The 17,465-nt window shown below is 39.2% G+C and overlaps 2 protein-coding genes and 2 long non-coding RNA genes across 6 annotated transcripts in view; 1 reads left to right on the forward strand and 3 right to left on the reverse strand.

Moving 5' to 3' along the window:
• LOC135338488 (keratin-associated protein 5-5-like) overlaps positions 1-3,830 on the reverse strand; it is an 8,941-nt gene extending 5,111 nt beyond the window's left edge. Inside the window, exons 1-7 of one of the 3 annotated variants that reach the window (XM_064534635.1) lie at positions 3,673-3,830; positions 2,083-3,329; positions 1,440-1,640; positions 939-1,059; positions 605-666; positions 239-342; positions 1-33 (exon numbers count right to left, since the gene is read on the reverse strand). The exon at positions 1-33 is cut by the window's left edge and continues 78 nt beyond it. The gene's annotated coding sequence lies outside the window, so the exon portion shown is untranslated. Of the gene's footprint in view, positions 34-238; positions 343-604; positions 687-938; positions 1,395-1,439; positions 1,641-2,082; positions 3,330-3,672 lie in introns of those variants that run through there. The other 2 variants (XM_064534636.1, XM_064534637.1) reach the window with 2 other exon arrangements.
• LOC135338452 (uncharacterized) overlaps positions 1-17,465 on the reverse strand; it is a 92,024-nt gene that overhangs the window by 31,754 nt on the left and 42,805 nt on the right. The window lies entirely within an intron of this gene.
• LOC135338589 (uncharacterized) lies at positions 3,958-4,486 on the forward strand. The gene is made up of 2 exons (XR_010395621.1): positions 3,958-4,115; positions 4,207-4,486. It is a non-coding gene; the product is annotated as an uncharacterized LOC135338589 (long non-coding RNA).
• On the reverse strand, positions 4,524-17,217 carry LOC135338651 (uncharacterized). Its single transcript, XR_010395696.1, has 3 exons — positions 16,724-17,217; positions 7,106-7,217; positions 4,524-4,598 (listed from the first exon to the last, which is right to left on the reverse strand). It is a non-coding gene; the product is annotated as an uncharacterized LOC135338651 (long non-coding RNA).

The following is a 17,465-nucleotide window of genomic DNA, read 5'->3' on the forward strand; positions in this document are numbered from 1 at the left end:
GTTAGTTGCATCTTTCTTTGCACGAGGCGAATGCTGAACAAGATAAAAATAATTGAATATCTAACCGTGTAGACTACACTCTAAAAAAGGGTCTGTAAACTTACTTAGCTACTACTAAACTATACTCTCCACACTCTGAGGCATCTAAGTAGGTATCTAAGTATAGTACATTAGCTAAGAAGGCTTATAAAGGCTTCAATAGCTACAAGTACGATCGTTTTACGCACAAAAAGCTTACCTCTGAATTAATCCTTCGCTGTGGCATTGGCGGTAGACTGTTCCATTGGAAACCAGGAGATCCTGGCAGAGTAACTGCTGTAGACTAGTTTGCTAGGAAGTTACCTAAAGAAAACGGTTATAGTTTCAAAGTTATGCATCTTTCTTTGCACGAGGCGAATGCTGAACAAAAAGATAAAATGAATATCTAACCGTGTAGAGTACACTCTAAAAAAGGGTCTGTAAACTTATTTAGCTACTACTACTAAAGTATACTCTCCACACTCTGGGGCATCTAAGTAGGTATCTAAGCATAGTATATCAGCTAAGAAGGCTTATAAACGCTGCACAAGCTACAAGTACGATCGTTATACGCACAAAATCTTACCTCTAAAAGGATCCTTCGCTGCGGCCTTGGCTGGTTGACAATTCTGTTGTAGTCCGGAGATCCTGATCCGCGGTTGGCGGTACTACGTATGAAATCATAACCGCGGCTATACGGTTAAAGCCTCCATACACACAACAAGTTATTATAGTTTTAAGAGTGACAGACTTTTAATGCTAAAATTAATTTTCAAAATCCTGTATGACACCCTGGATAGATATACTGTGAGACTTTTTATAAAAATTCATGACTTGAAAAAAGTTGTTCTAGGAAGCAGTGTACTGATGATTGTGTGTCACCATAGCAACAGATAGGGTTATATAGTGACAGGGCTCACCAAGGAGACAGGTTTGACAGACGTTCTTGAGTTGGGCACATGATTGGCAGACCTCTGTTCTCTTGTAGTGCATCTTAGCACCAGGACACCATCGGAACACAGTGTAGGGCCGGGCACAGATCTGAGGGGACACTCTGGGTAACAATGACATCATTACAATGACACTTCATTATAATATTTCGGGCACTTCTAAAAAATGTTTAGCTGAGAGGGGGAAGCGTTTAATTCAGGGGGTCAGGGGTCAGGGGTCAGGGGTCGTTCCCCAGAACAATTATATGATTATCTGAGGTGTTTTTCCATGATAAATTTAAGCCACGTATACGATGACTACGTAACGATAATACACAAGGGATCTAGTACACTTATTTTAATTCTTGTACATCATGACATCATTAATCGGGGGAATCCCCTCCCCTCTCTATGAAACCCTGCCCAATAGTTGCACCTAACAAAGTCAGTTCTCATCAGAGTACATCTAAATCAGCAGAGTTGTGTACCCACCTTTCTTGATGATGACTAGATTGAGCACACTCAGGTTGCTGTCCACTATGCAGCCTCTCACTGACTTGCGTTTCCTCTCTCAAGTGCGTCTGGGTCTGTGCCCCTTCTTGAGGAGGAGCTTAACACGGCCATTAGTGAGGACACCTTGCTTCATGGGGAAGCCCTACTTGTCATTGCCACCGCTGATACGAATCACATAGCCTTGTGTGTGTGTGTGTGTGTGTGTACGAGGGTCGGGTGTGTGTGTATGTGTGTAGGAGGGCCGGGTGTGTGTGTGTGTGTGTGTGTGTACGGCTGGGTGTGCTGTGTACGATCTTACAGAACTGGAATATCTACAAATAACATGCCCAAAGGTAGGGAGATTAGATCCTACCTACCGTATAAGCTCTATTTAAGGCGCCACACAAAAATATTTACGCTGGTATAGGTGGTTGTATTCAGAGGTGGAAAATTACTTTTGAGGCTGGATGGTGTGTCTTTAGAGGGCGGCATTCTAATTGGAGATAAAAAAACAGCTTTTCCAACCTCTAATACGGCTACCTTTACCAGCATAAATATTTTTATGTGTGGCGCCTTAAATAGAGCTGATACTGGTAGGGTTTGACAAGTGCATTCAGTATGTACTACTGAGACAATTGTTTACCTCTCCACTGTTGTATGAAGTCCACACAACGACCTTTAAACCTCTTAGTATTTGCGACAACCACATTGCCCGAGCCTTCGTCCTCCAGCCAGTTGTCATCACTTCGAAGGCGTTTCTTCATTTTTAGCTTGTTTAGTCTGGGTATTTGAAATGCTGAGCTGGGTTCTGCTCCATAGTGTGTTCCTCAGTACGGCTAGACCAACACCACCTCACTCTTGCCCCGCTATACTCTACCCTCACTGGGTCTTCACCAGTTTCTTCCCCAGTCGAACCGCAATGGTTCCAGCACATGCTCCTACGTGGAGTTTTATTTTCTCATGAATATAATTATTAATGAGCTATTCGCAATTGCTTGCGCAAAAGTAGCATTTTTTTATAACTCTCTTCCCTTTGCAGTTTGTTTCCTGCTTCCCGCACCAATCTATTATATGCACATGGCAGGAACTAAATATAGCCACAAAGCCGCCATGTGGCTTTGCTTAGAAACTTCAACACTAACAAATTTATACAAATTTACATGCCACAGCAAACTGAACTGACAAATTGTTGCAAAAATATGAGATGAATTTGAACATGTTCAGTGCTATCTTATAGGATTGATGAACATCTATACGTAATTGTTTAACTTTTTCGTGTCGATCCATTGAGAGTCGAGAAATGCATCGTTGAAAATGCTGTATAAAAAACCACAAAATAGTACTAGTTGGAGAGATGTGAGCACACAATAAGCCCTTATTTTTGTGTATTACATCCAACAGATGTCCTCCTCAATACATTCCAAGCATCGTCCAAATCAGTCGTACTTGTATTCTGTGTGGTACGAAAAATATGCTAATATTACAGGTCAAAAATTTTTTTAATCAGGAATTGCCTGAACAGACCACTGTATATGCTTACCCCACTGTAGAGAAGCTCAGCTAACCTACCCAGCTTATTTAGTATACCTAGCAAGTGGAATAAACCTGTAATGTTACTCATAAATTATTCCTGAACATCCAACATTAACGAGCAACAGGTTAATTAATCTCACCGTTATTTGCCACATAATAGCGAGTTTTTAAGCATTTCTAAATGTTATAGCAGCAGTGGGATACAGCCATTATTACTGTGGCTGTGGACCAGGGTGTACTTCTGGTCCATTTGCAGAGAGATTGCTGAAACGAAAGAGCCGGAAATTGAATTGGACTCAGACAGCGAAGACCAGTGACAGTGACAAGGAGAATATAGAGACAAAAGTCATCACTGGCCTGGAGTAAAAGACGAATTGATAGATATGCAAACATGACTGAACATTTAACCATACATAATGTTTTAACTATGCTCTTTGTATTGTTTACACACTATTTATGATATATTCACATGTAGTGCCATCTACAAAACTCAACTGACAAATTGTTGCAAAGAGAATACACTTACAAAACTCTGCATACACTTAGCTTAATAACATTGGAACAGACTAGAAGTTGTGTCCCACCCGTAACAGACTAGCAACTCCATGTAAAAGCCCAAAATCATGTTACATTACTCAACAAAACTTGCTTCAACTTGAAGTATACGCCTAATTACTACAAAACCAACTTCTGTACTTACCTTCTGAGCTTTGAACAGCTTCTAACAGTGGTCTGGGTCTATGCTACACAGCTCTAACTACAGGCAGCTACTCACATAATGGCACCAGCTATTTGCTTCCGGACACGCCCACTTCCTTGAAAATAAACTTCTCGCATTTATTCCAGTTGCTGTTCGACTGTCCCGTGTTCCATCAATGTCCCTGATGGCAAGACTCCTCGCGACACACTTAGCCTCGAGACCACGCCAATTTTTCAATCGGCAATCATAGTCCAATCATAGATAGTGTAGAAAGAGGGATTGGAAACGGATCCAGGCTGCGCAGGAAGTTAATTCACTGCACCGGAAGCTAATAATAGTTTCTTCACATCACCTTGGGATATATGGGATGGCAGCACAGATTACAGAGCAGACAGACAGCATATGAGACTTGAGAAGAGCTAGAGCTAAAGAGCAGTGATGAGGTATAAGTCCAAAATACCAGTCTACATTAATTTGTATAGCTTGCTTGTCCAATTTAATATTGTCCCTTTTAATTAATATTAATTAATACAGAGAAACACTCTACTGAGATCGAGAGAAGCCACTAAGCCTCTGTTTGTGAAGACGAAGGATTCAAGATATTTAGCAGTGCCAGCATCATGTAATTGCACTGACTTTAGCAACAAAGTTGTAGCTATGAATGTATGATTTACGAGGGAAATACAATTTAATAGCTTGATCACTTTAGCGTATTGTGTATTCACACTCTTTAGTATTATAGTTCATTCGATTCATAATTATAATTATGGTTGTTTGATCACACGTAAAAAAATAATTATGCATCAAATAGAAATGTATAGTTAAACGCTTTGAGAGGGTTCTAGCCGATTCGCTCAGATCACTCAGAAAGGCACTTGCGCCAGGGAGGATGAACAGGTCCCCTACCATGTCAATGAATGATTTGACTGCAAAGGGACGAGGGGAGTTTTAGGTTTACAATACACATTGTATATTGAATTGAATTGAATTGAAATAATTTTATCCATGCATGTATACGTACATACATGGAAAGGGTTACACAAAAGGTAGTCCTCTTCTAGGTGCTTCCCATAACATATACACACACACAACGAACAAAACAAACGGAAATAATTAAGAGAAGTTTTAAGTACTGTAAGTAAAAGAACCTATTGACAAATGACTTAATAAATTTTGTTTAAAGCTAGGTCCTTGTGATTGTACAACTGAAAATGGTAACTTATTCCATACATGGGTGGCATTAACAAAGTAGGAGTATCTGAAGGCATTGATACTTGATTGAGGAATAAAAAGATTGTGAGCCGGTTGGATCTGAGGTTACCCTTGTTCTGTTTGAAGTAGTCTTTAAAATTAATACAGTCCAAACCATTGATTATTTTAAATGTCTGATAACAGTCCAAGTACGTCCTTCTGTTTACGAGTGATAGCCATCCAAGTTTGAGGCATGTTGTGTTATATGATTCTGTCCAGCTTTTAGTCGAGCTATCCCAGCGAACACCACCCACCCACCTTGCAGCTCTTTTCTGTACCTTTTCTAAATCTTGGATGTATTTCTTTTGGTGGGGATTCCAGACTGGTGAGCAGTACTCCAAGTGAGGTCTTACCAAAGCAATGTATGCCAATTCTTTTGAGGTGTTGCTGGTGCCATGCATGGTTCTACGTAGAAGATTTAACACTTTCATGGCTTTGGAGGACCCTTGAAGGATGTGGTTACTCCATAATAGTTTCTTGTGAATGATCACACCCAGGTATTTATACGTCTCCACCCAATCAAGTTGGTTGCTGTTGATGGAATATGCTTTCAATGGTGTCATATTTATCCTTTTGTTGGAGATAATCATTGCTTTGCATTTAGTAATGTTCAGTGCCAAATGCCACTTCTGAGTCCACTCAAATAGCTGGTTCAAGTCTCTTTGTAATGATATCTGATCTTGTTGTGAGGAAACATTCCTAAAAATTGTACAGTCATCTGCATATAGTCTAGCTTGAGAGGAGAAGGTATTTCCAATGTCGTTGACGTAGATGATGAACAATAGGGGGCCAAGTATAGAGCCCTGTGGCACCCCTGAAGGAACATTGTCCCAATCAGATGTGACCCGGCCGTCACATAGGACCCGCTGCTTGCGATTAAGCAGGAAACCTCTAATCCATTCAAGTAGGTCACCCCTTATACCAATGTGGTCCAGTTTGAGTAGTAGACGTCCATGTGGTATACAGTGTCGAATGCTTTTGAGAAATCTAGGTATACGACATGTGTGCTGCCCTTATTATCGAGTGTTTTTGCCCATTGATGAACAGTTTCCAGCAGTTGCGTCTGACACGAGTGGCCACTACGAAATCCATGCTGAAATGGGCTTAGTTTTTTATTTGTTGTTAAAAATCCAGTCACATGGTTGAATATAATACGTTCAAGAAGTTTAACTGTGATGCACGTTAGACTGACTGGTCTATATAGTTTGATACAGAGTGCTTGTTTTCCTTTTTGAATATAGGAGTGATATTAGCTGATGTCCAATCTTGTGGTAGCTTTCCCTGTGCTATAGAGATAGTGAGAATAATTTGGACAGGGGGCTAGCAATCCACTGAGCTCCTTCCTTCAGAAGCCTGCCAGGAAGTTCATCAGGTCCACTAGCCTTCAATGTATCTATTTTGCTCAACAGCTTGTAAACTTCATCTTCAAGTATGACAATGTCTGATGTCTTCATTTCACTGGTTGTTTTGTCCAGGTCTTGCTTGATATTCTTCAGGGAGCTTGTATCCTCTTTTACCAATTTTGACACAAAGAATCTACAAAATGTCTCTGCCTTCTGAAAGGGATTGGTGAGGGTAGCACCTCCATGATGGATTTCAGGAATCTGATAACTGTGTCCTCTGATGTTTTTCATCCATCGCCAGAAGGGTCTTTGATCAGTGCTTAGGTTGGATGTTATGACCTGCAAATGATCAAGGTGGTCTCTTCTGGTCATGTTGCGGACTTTATCAGAGATAGCCCTATATTTACTAAAGTGATGTGATTTTTGAGTGCGTTTGGCCAGCTTATAGGCTATTCTCTTTTTCTTTATGACTTGTGTAGAAGTGTTTCATCCGAGAGCCAAGACGTCCTCTTTTTCGGTTTCAGGGTGACTTTGGGAATACACTGATCTGCCGCCAATAGAAGAACATCCTTAAAGTGTATCCAACAGTCCTCAATTGATTCTGTGCATGAGGAAGCAGCAGTTCCATGGTATTTTGCTTAGGAGCTCCCGAAAAGCTTTAAAATCAGCTCTTTTGAAGTTGTACATCAGCCTCCTGTGTCTAGTGATCTTTTTCTTGGTAAGGTTGATGGAGAACTGTACTGATTCATGATCTGATCCAGGTATTCCATCTACAACTTCATTTTCTTGGATAATGTCCTCCGTATATTTGTAAGGAGCAGGTCTAAATATATACGTACCTGACTGTAAACTTCAGTCCTTGTGGCATCACTACAGCGTCTTAAGCTCCTTACGGCTATAGAAACAGATTTTTCCCCCTATCCCAGTCGTCCAGGTATTCATTATCCAACCCTATAGTATAATTATATCACCCATGGGTAAGTAAACAAGACAGTAGTAACATAATAACGTATGACCAGTATATACATGTACGTACGTTAATTTGTAAATATACATGTAGACTAAACATCACAGCTACTGCCAAAATAAGGCTTTGTTCAGTCAAATAAGGGTGCCCAATATACAGTACTCACTACAATATAAAAGCATAGAAATACCCAAGACAAATTATAAGCCAAAGAGAGGTACGGAAAAGTGAACATAAATTCCGGTAAATTTTGCCATTTTATCACATGTTGTGAACTTTCCTTAGTACTTAGCAGTCAACACCATTCCATTCCTCACCTAATTCTCTATTCAACAAAGTCAAAATGGTAAATATTGCTTGTATAACAACGAAGATATAGGTACAGAAAGTCATTCCCAGTTGATATAATATAATATTATAATATTATAATATAGGCCTGGAAATCCAGTAACATAAAGAAATGATGGCGTTATGACGTTTGAATGTTATAACATGACATACATGACCTTATTGGAGTTATAGCATGACCGGTACGTGACCTTATAACGTGGCGTACGTAGTGTAGCCAAGGGAGACTTTGAACCTTGACCTTGCCTTCCTTATCACCTTGCCTTTTCATATGCGCATGCGCATAAGCAACCTTGCATGCCTTAGCTTGCTAGCTATAATTATAGCTAGAGATGGCTGAGCAGGATGAATTGTTTGGAGCATGGAGTCAATACTCTATTGATGTCAGCAGATTCCTAGAGAACACAGAACATCATCGTGGAATAGCGAATCGAGAATTTTGTGACTATGTTTTGCCAAGACTAGAAGTTTGTCTGAGTACTTGCATGCAACTATCTGGTCAAATGCTGCAAGGGGGTTCTGAAGTTGGAGAAGAAGATGAGCTAGTAATTAATGAGTTTCAATCGAATTTGGCTCATCTACTAGAGTGCCTGAGAAGTGTACACAGACAGTGGGTGCAATATGAAGAGATGTTAGAAACCAGCAAATTCCAGTATCAAGCTGCTAGAAGAATCTTTGGAAGAGGAAGATCTAAGTTTGAAATTGAAAAGGAGCAACTAGTGTACCTATCATCACTAAATTTTAGCTGGACTGAAATTGCGGCCCTGCTTGGTGTGTCTTGTATGACCATTATTATATAGGTAAGTTTTTGACTGATAAACATAAGTAATCTTGTGTATACAGAAGACGAGTTGAGTTTGAATTGCTGGATGACTCTGCAACAACTTTATCAGATCATGAGCTCAACAGGATTGTGAAGGAATTCCATTCAGAATCCCCGACGTTAGGAGTCATTATGGTATGTGGAAGGCTGAGAAGAATGGGATATAGTGTGTCAAGGGATAGAGTCCGATGTTCTCTAAGGTCATCTGACCCATTAAGTGCAGCTTCAAGATTGATAGGTGGTCTTAGTCGACGACAGCCTTACTCAGTTGCTGGCCCAAACCTCTGGCATATTGGTGGGTATAATTATTATTTGTACAAGTTTTTGTAAATGCATATTGATAACTGGAACCATACATGTAGATATAATTATAGGAAAGAGGGATTGATCTTGTCCCCTGCAATAACTTTAAGGCTTTACAGGCCTTCTTTAAGTTCCCAAAAGCTTGATTTCCGTGCCCCACGTATCGTGTGGAAATAATAAAAAAATATTCTTGATTGTTGGAAAATAGCTAAAGGTATCCATGTAAAGCAACCCTCCAAATATGCGAAACCCTCCATAATATGCAATTTTAATTGTAACCTCTAAAAGTACGTGTTATTTAGTCAACAGGGTGTCATTTACAGGACTTTGAAGTAGAGAGTGGAAATAAGGGGGGGTCTAAAAGTCACCATTATTTCAACACCCTGTTTAATAATTAATAACATCGCCGGCCATGCAGAGACATGACTGGTGTTCATTCGAAGGTCTATAGGGTGAATTCTATTGGGTTTTGAGATTGCCTATGCATATACTCAGTCATACAACTATAGTACCTGAATGCAGATGTTTAGGGGGGGAGGGGGAGGAAGTCCATTCATGGATCTTATTTTCATAGTTTCTGCTTGCACTGCAGGTAAAGGTAGTCAAGGTCGCTGGGTAAAATATTCGTGGTCCGGCTATATACTGTAGCAACTGCTGTGTTGACAATATTTTTGTATGTCACGTTCTAAATAGAGGTCAAACTATAGCCTCTAGAGAAATAATGATCAAATATGCAACACCAAGACTTCAACATAATTTTTCAACCTCCAAAATTAGGCTTTAAAAGTGTCACCTTAGATCGAATAAATATATACGGTATCATCCTTTTGATATTCGTCAAAATATTAATTATGCTTGATCAGAGGCCGCTCTTGTATAAAGCCCACACTCAAATAGTAGCCTCTAAAATTAATCCCCATCTTCAGTGCGATAAAAGCTGCTCTCAAATAGTAGCCTCAATAAACTTTAACCGTAATCACCTCTGAGTCATATTGATACTGCAGTGGTATCTACAGTAGCAGCTTGTTAGTGCAGACTCTCACATGGCAGACTTTGAGTTTGTGCAGGTGAAAAGAACTTACCTGCTAAACCACTTCCTGTTTGCCTTCAGAAAGGAACTGGTATGCTACTTATCAAAGAGTTGTCCCAGCGTAGAACTAACCACAAATTACATTATGCGTGGATGGATGCCAAACATTTGGTCACGACAAGCAGCCATAGATGTGTTTGTAATTGAGTCTGCATGGTAACATTAATAAATAAGCGCGAGTATTAATTTGTGACTTGTGCATTCTTATCAAAGAAGAGTTATTCCGTGCGTGAGATTCTTTACGGAGTAGCCCTTTCTAAAGGCAAAAAAGGAAGCGGTCTCATTTTACTGGAGCGTTAGTAGACGTAATGAACACCTTTCTGGTCTCTCGAATTCTAATTGCTAGCAAAATATCGTATATAGCTGCAGCCTCTGATCAAGTAGTACGAGTAACAAGCAATGGCAAGGCTTCTAATTGGCCCTTGCCTGTGTTTGTTATGAGTGTTCTTAATCCCTTATACGAGTAACCTAATCGTTTATGATGCCGTTCTTAGCAATTTTAATAATATTTTTAGCCGCAGCTGTTGTTTGAACCCTGTACAAATACTGATCCGTATGTGATACGCTTTTAATTACCCCGGGCGGCCCCGTAAACCCAAACCAGTTAGACCATTATTATGCCTCGGTGCGCATGCATGCGCAAGCGAGGTATACGTTTGTGTGTCTATGTGTGTGTAGACTGCAATCAAGTGCAAGTAAGAGTTTCTATAGGCTTCTATAGTCATGTTTACTTGGATTTTAATTCGTGGATTTGCAAAATAATGCTTCGTTCTCGAGTTACGCCTAGTTTTGCTTACTTGGAATGCCATTGCAGTCTTTTCAGAAGCCGGGCACGTAGCCAAACTTATTTACCGAGTGTTGCTACTCTACTTAGTAGTTAGCTCTGCACTAGAATGCTAGCTATTGGTAGCTGCATTACAAGAGTGAGAAGAGAGCTGCAAGGCTCTGCTGATGCAGCCATTAATTTTAGACTTGAACTTTTGGCATCGATTGTTTTATTGTTTAACAATAATCATGGTCAATCATTACCCACTCATGCATGCAGCAAAATCAAAAATGTTCATCATGTGTATAAAAGCTATTAGTAGCTTTATGTTATGTAGCTTTGGCATCTCCATCGAGGCATCAGCACCTGCGGTGCTTTCATTATAGTATTGACTAATTTCATCACATTAAAATTAATTATGGTTGAATTATCTTAATTGTTTCAGATTCACATCATAAGCTTATTAGATGGAGAATCGTCACTCATGGCTGCATTGACGGCTAGAGTAGGCTGGTGACTTTCTTGAAGTGTTGTGGCAATAATAAATCGCCAACAGTGTACGAATTATTTTTGTGTGCAGTTCAAAAGCATCAGCTGCCATCTCGTATATAAGAATGGACCAAGGTGGGGAAAATGTATTGGTCGCACGTCACATGTTAGAAAAAAGAGGACATGATAGGAGGAGTGTGATTGTAGGAGCCTCGGTCCATAATCAACGCATAGAGCGACTATAATTATGAAGGGACATGCACCGCTGTGACTATTCTCTTTTACAAGCTGTTTTACTTTATGGAACAAGTGGATCTATTAGACTGTTTGAATGAGACGCATCTGTATTCCCTTCATTATAATGTGTTCATTCCACGTATTAATCAGGCACTTGCACTGTTCATTGGTGGATGGAACCATCACTCAATCCGAACTGCACACCGTAAGTCTCCACACCAGTTGTTTACAACAGGGGCACTACTTTTGCAGCACTCCGGACTCGCAGCTTTGGATTTTTTTGAGAATGTGGAGGAAGAATATGGAATTGATATGGAAGGCCCCATCCCGTCTCAGGGACGTTCTATAGTTGTGCCTGAGGTGCCAATAAGGCTAAGTTCAGAGAATTTTGCTCTCCTACAGCAAGCTGTTAATCCGTTAGCACCTTCTGATGAGTTTGGCATTGATTTGTATGAACAAGTTTTGCAGTTTATGTCAACGATTACGGTATAAAACATGACCATGATGACTCTCATAATTTTATGTTATTCTTACATAATTATTATTTTGATGCATGCCATTGTGATGCTCAGTAAACAAAGCTCATAATTATCAACATGAAAAATGATTAATGAGAGTATGCATGCAGTACAATAGCTATAAGCCAAAACAATACTACCTATATAATTAAAGGGAGTTATTGTTAGAATTGACGATAATCATATAATTATTATGAACATCCATGAAGGTGATTGATTGAAATGAAGGATGACACTGAGAGTAAGCTAGCTATAGCACAGCAAAAACACAATTATGTTATATGGGATGCATCATCGTATTTTAGTGTTAAAATGACAGAAATTTATGTCATTTCTACATTAAAATAATTTCAAGTGATGCATTTTATTTGAGATGTTTTATGTTATTATAACATAATTATCTGTTTTTACTGTGTATATAGCCAAAACAATTATGACGTGATCAGCACAAATAATTAAACTTAAGAAGTTCAAGGTCCATTCAGGGAATAGTAACATAATGATAATGACGATACTTAATTAAGAAGTTCATGGTCCATTCAGAAAGAAGTTACAAACAGTTCATTACCCAACAAAGGTCATTGTCGTTGAGGATTGCCATCCACTTTCCGTGAAATTCGCTATAATTGGCATACGAGATTGGTAGCTTTAGCAAAGCATCACATGTGTTGTGCGCACAGGGCCTCCTGGCCCACTCAGACGATTGAATTGTACGATGATACTGCTGACAGACAATACACTGCTCCCAGTTGTGAAGTGAAGAAATCGCTGAAGCAGATTAGTCGACATATTGCCAATCAATATCTACAAGATAGCCACCAACACGCTCCTCAGCAGGATTCACCAACACGGGCAGTTTGATAATGCCTAAAACTTTCTTTGGTGAGACCGTATAAGCATCCTATAAATGGAGTACATGCATGCACACCTTCAACAGATTGCACTGATAATAGGCACTTTTATAACATTTATGAGCTAGAATAATAGGGAGGTTTTGAAATACAGGTCAATATACGAGTCATAATTATAGTATAAACATATTTTGTAGGCCCGAAGTACTGCATGGTGGGTAATTATCTCCTATATATTGTAGAATTAATAGATAGAGGTCATATGCATAAATTATGGCCATTATTAGTTTGTGTTACTTGTGCAACGACATGGGGCCTATATGCCGTGTTTTGGAGGCAATTAATATAGGCTGTTAACTTGAGCATAAAAGAATAGCTAGCATGCATATAAATATATACTATAAGTACAGTTCAATATACATGTACCAAAAATGAATTTTTTACGAGCATCGTATAATTATAGTGGGTATACATAAACTTCGCAGGATGACTGTTTAATAGAAAGGTTTTCGCAGATTTAATTTTCGCGGAATAGCGCAGCCTTTCTGCAGCATACATGCATGCATGCGTTAATCTTGCATATAAATGTTCGCGGTACATGCTTATATAATCAGCGAATTTAATCAGTTTATTAAATAATCAATTCTCAACAATAACGCAAAACCTATAGTACTGGTAAGTGTACCCGATATCCTTGCATACTGCATGCTAGACGGGGAAAATATCTTTCAATAAAGTAAAACATGTAGTAATATCATGCATGTTACAACAATTAATAACGATTAACACACCACCAGGGATAGGTGTACAAGTGTATAAATTATTACAAGTATAATAGTGTAAAGATAAAAATTAATAGTTTAGTATTCGTGAGGAATAGTAAGTCCAACTTATAGTCAATGGCAGCAGATATAGAGTTAATGATCATTGATGTTTCTTCCTGCGTGTTAAATGAGATGCGGCCAATACAATCGTGTGCATGTATAGATTATAGACTCATGCATAAAAAAACTGTTTTGCATGCAATGTATGCGTGTGCATGTTCAAGACATGGCAAGGTACATTCCAGATTTAATCTACATCTGAATCGTCGTAGCTTTATATTATAGCTAGCCTCGATCCCAGGCCGAGTTTTCGCTTTAAATAAAATTTATAACGTTTAGGTGAACAACTATAGGCCTGCACTAGTTGTCTGCGCATGCATGCGCCAGTCATTCAAGTAGACTAAAAATTAGACTAATGGATATTTTTGTTCACATTTATATTCGTGTACTATCGTACTAGCAGTCAGTATCCCGTTTATCATTAATCGATTGGAATGGCTCTTAATTATTTTGAAAACATTATTCTGAAGACAGAAGAACAAGTGAAGAGGCTACAAATCTTGACAATTAAAGCTCGTCAAGGTCAGATTTGTTGTGTGGTTCTATCATATCAAGTCATTTTTGTTTGGAAAGATCTAGATCCATCATTGGTATGATTATCTTATGGTGGATGAAGTGAAGAGTGCATGTGAGCTAGAGGACTTGGTGGTGCCATCATCAGAGGGATTGACAATGACCTGTTTAATACGACACATTTAATTTACATCGCATGTACACATATATTAATAGAATGTCTATACTTCTCTGCACAAGAGCAATGGTAATATCCAGCTATCCCAACAGTGCTAGCTCCTCTTTTCTACTAAGGGAGGAGACTGGACAGTGTGAGGTAAGGTTGAAACCCTCTTTTTGTCTTTGATAATCTTTCCTATACTCACAGGACTGGAGTGTATATGTATACCTGTCATTCGAGTGTTGTTTCTGGCAGCTCAGAGCCATGAATCGAAGAGAATCTACCTTTCTCAAACATAAATTATGAGTTACAAATAGAGGTCTAGAATATCAGAGAGGTCCAGCAGCCTGCTAAACCTTCATAATTTGAGGCATTCAATCATCATCCATGAAGTTACATGCCCTAGCTGGGTCACTATAATCATGCTGTAGCACAACTGGCAACTCTCCTTGTGAAGCAGCTCCCTTTAATGTGTATACTATACGTACCATACGGGTGGAAAATTTTCAATATTTAGAACATTTCGCGGGTATAGTAGGGTGTTGTGGCACCTATCTTGCATGCGCATATGAAGCCTTCCACGGGTTCTAATTTTCGTGTTCTGCATGCAGCCACCCACAAAAAACGCGAAATTAAAAAACACCTCAAAATTTTCCACCGGCATACAGTATCTGTGAATTTTCTATACAATGTATTATTGGTTATTTAGCCGACACAAATACAATGAAAATTTTAAGCATGCGCTGACAACTATATAGGACCAGGCCTATAGTTGTTCGCCTAACCGTTATAGTGAAAACTCGGCCTGGGATCGAGGCTAAGCTTTAGCTAGCTATATTATATAGTTAGTTCTGAGACACCAGTGACAAATTAAATCTTATTTCAGAAAACACATGCATGGCATTAGCCTCGATCCCAGGCCGAGTTTTCGCTTTTATAACAGTTAGGCGAACAACGAGGCTAGCATGGCATAAACACAAAAATCACGTGAGGATAAAATATACATAATAATAATTTATAAGTAAAATAATAGGTTCAACGAGTTTAGAGTTCAGTTACTATACAGTTTATTATTCCAGAGTGAACATTAATTTTATGAGCTAAAAATATAGCATAACATTGCAGCCTTACCAGGATTTCTATATAGCTTTATAGTACAGTAGAACCTCGATTATCCGGACATCTTGGTTCCAGAAGCAGGCCGGATAAGTGAATATGCCGGATAATCGAATAGATAAACCACGCCTTGATCCACCCACTTTATTGATAAACAGCAGTGCCACATGGTTGTCTGCGCATGCGTAGAAAATAAGCAGGCATGTCTCCATGGTAACAGCTGCAGCGCGCATGCGCGTTTGAGGGACACGCCCATTTTCTAATCTGATAACAAGAAAACTGCCAAGCCGGATAATCGAGGTTCCGGATAATGGAGGGCCGGATAATCGAGGTTCTACTGTAGTTGCATAATTATTATCCTTGTGTATAATATATAATTGCATTAAACGACAGATTATCGTTTCTTGTTGGTAGTGTCCTATACACCAATTTCAACAGTAGCATAATATCTGACAAACCACTTTAAAGAAACTCAGGTACTCAGATTTGCTTTGCTTTCTTTCTCTATCTTTATTACCTGGAGTATTCTTAAGAACGGTTAGTTCTAACACTTCCATTCATATTGGATACAATAAGTCTTAAAAAGGAGTGAAGGCTATTGAGGGTGCATATGCATGGTATAGCAGCTATAAGGTGAATCAACAAATCTTAGACCTGGTATACATAATTGCTGATGGATCAGTGGACCAAAGTGGCCAACTTCAATTTAGAATCTGGTGGGTATATGAAATTAGGTTCTGCTGCCAGGCTATGAGCTTTTACACAGTGCATGCGCAGTGGACCAAAGTGGCCAATTAGGACTGCCATCACAGAATCTGGTGCTATCAGCTCGTGTATGTATAGCTATCACTGGACCATGCAAAGTGAAGTGAGCTCTGACAGTCTGTGCATGAGGTTAATTCCATTCAGCAAGGGTGATCATGCAGTTATACCAGGAACAGCTAATATAATTCTAGCTTCCTGTAAAAGGTATAAATAATTATAGCAGATTAAATATATTGTATCTATAGACCAATCGTTACTGCATGAGCTGGACTTGATCGAAGCATAATTATAATTATATATAAGCGTATAGATCTTAACACAACAATCTACCTAGTGACCATGTCCACTCTATCAGGCAAGCTGCTATTTCAGAAAATAGCCACGGCTTAAAAACTCACGCTGGATACAGCATTATTATTATAAATGGCCGCACACTACCATGCATCTCAACAGCTTAATTCAATCATAGATTGAAGAGTTATAGGGATAGGAAACGGTTGGTATCTCGAGTAACATCTGCGCTATATACGCTGCAGTTTAATCGAGGCCATCACAACAATATCTATTTCTACACCCATGCAGTGCATAATAAACTACAAGTAACTGTGCTTAGTCTGTGTAACTCACTTATATTTCAAGGTCTATACCTATTGTAGTAGTCATAACCAGCACGCTTACACGTTACATGTTCCAATAGCTCTAAAACAGCCTTGGGAACATATAACTTTATTGGAAAGTCTGTTTTTACTGGGTGTGGTCAGTCATTAGCAAGTACTACACGTGGCTCATGGACTAGGCGTGTTATAAGTTGCTGAAAGAGATGATTTCTCGAGGAAACACAGCTTTGGGAGTTACCCGGCAAAAATGTGCTTAATAGCCTCGTTCATAGGGAGTAACGCGGATAATTTTCGAGGCTCCACTGCAGATTCAATGTAAAATCATCACGTGCACCACTCCGTTTCCTATCTCTCTAACTCTTCAATCTATGATTCAATCAACTCAAAAACCTGAATGGAAAACACAACGATAAAACACGCTTTATTAATTTGCACACACACATGCATGCAATGCCATGCAAAGATAATGCTCTTGTCTGCCAAACTATACCCAAAACGTCACATCCGGCCGTAATAAAAATAAAAACGTATATATCACATAATTATAGTTAGGGGCAGCCAGAACTGGCAGGTATACATTTCAGGGCAAGTGTGGTAGTATAAACAACTATAGCTAGCAATCCGTGCCAAACCAAATGGCGGGTATATTGAGGTGGCTGTACTTCAGAGAGCCAGAATAGCGAGAGTCGATGATACTGTACACACATAACATACTTTATACCCACCTCATGATAGAGTTCTCCTCCGTGGAT

The sequence above is a fragment of the Halichondria panicea genome, chromosome 7, assembly GCF_963675165.1.
Source record: "Halichondria panicea chromosome 7, odHalPani1.1, whole genome shotgun sequence".
NCBI lineage: Eukaryota > Metazoa > Porifera > Demospongiae > Suberitida > Halichondriidae > Halichondria > Halichondria panicea.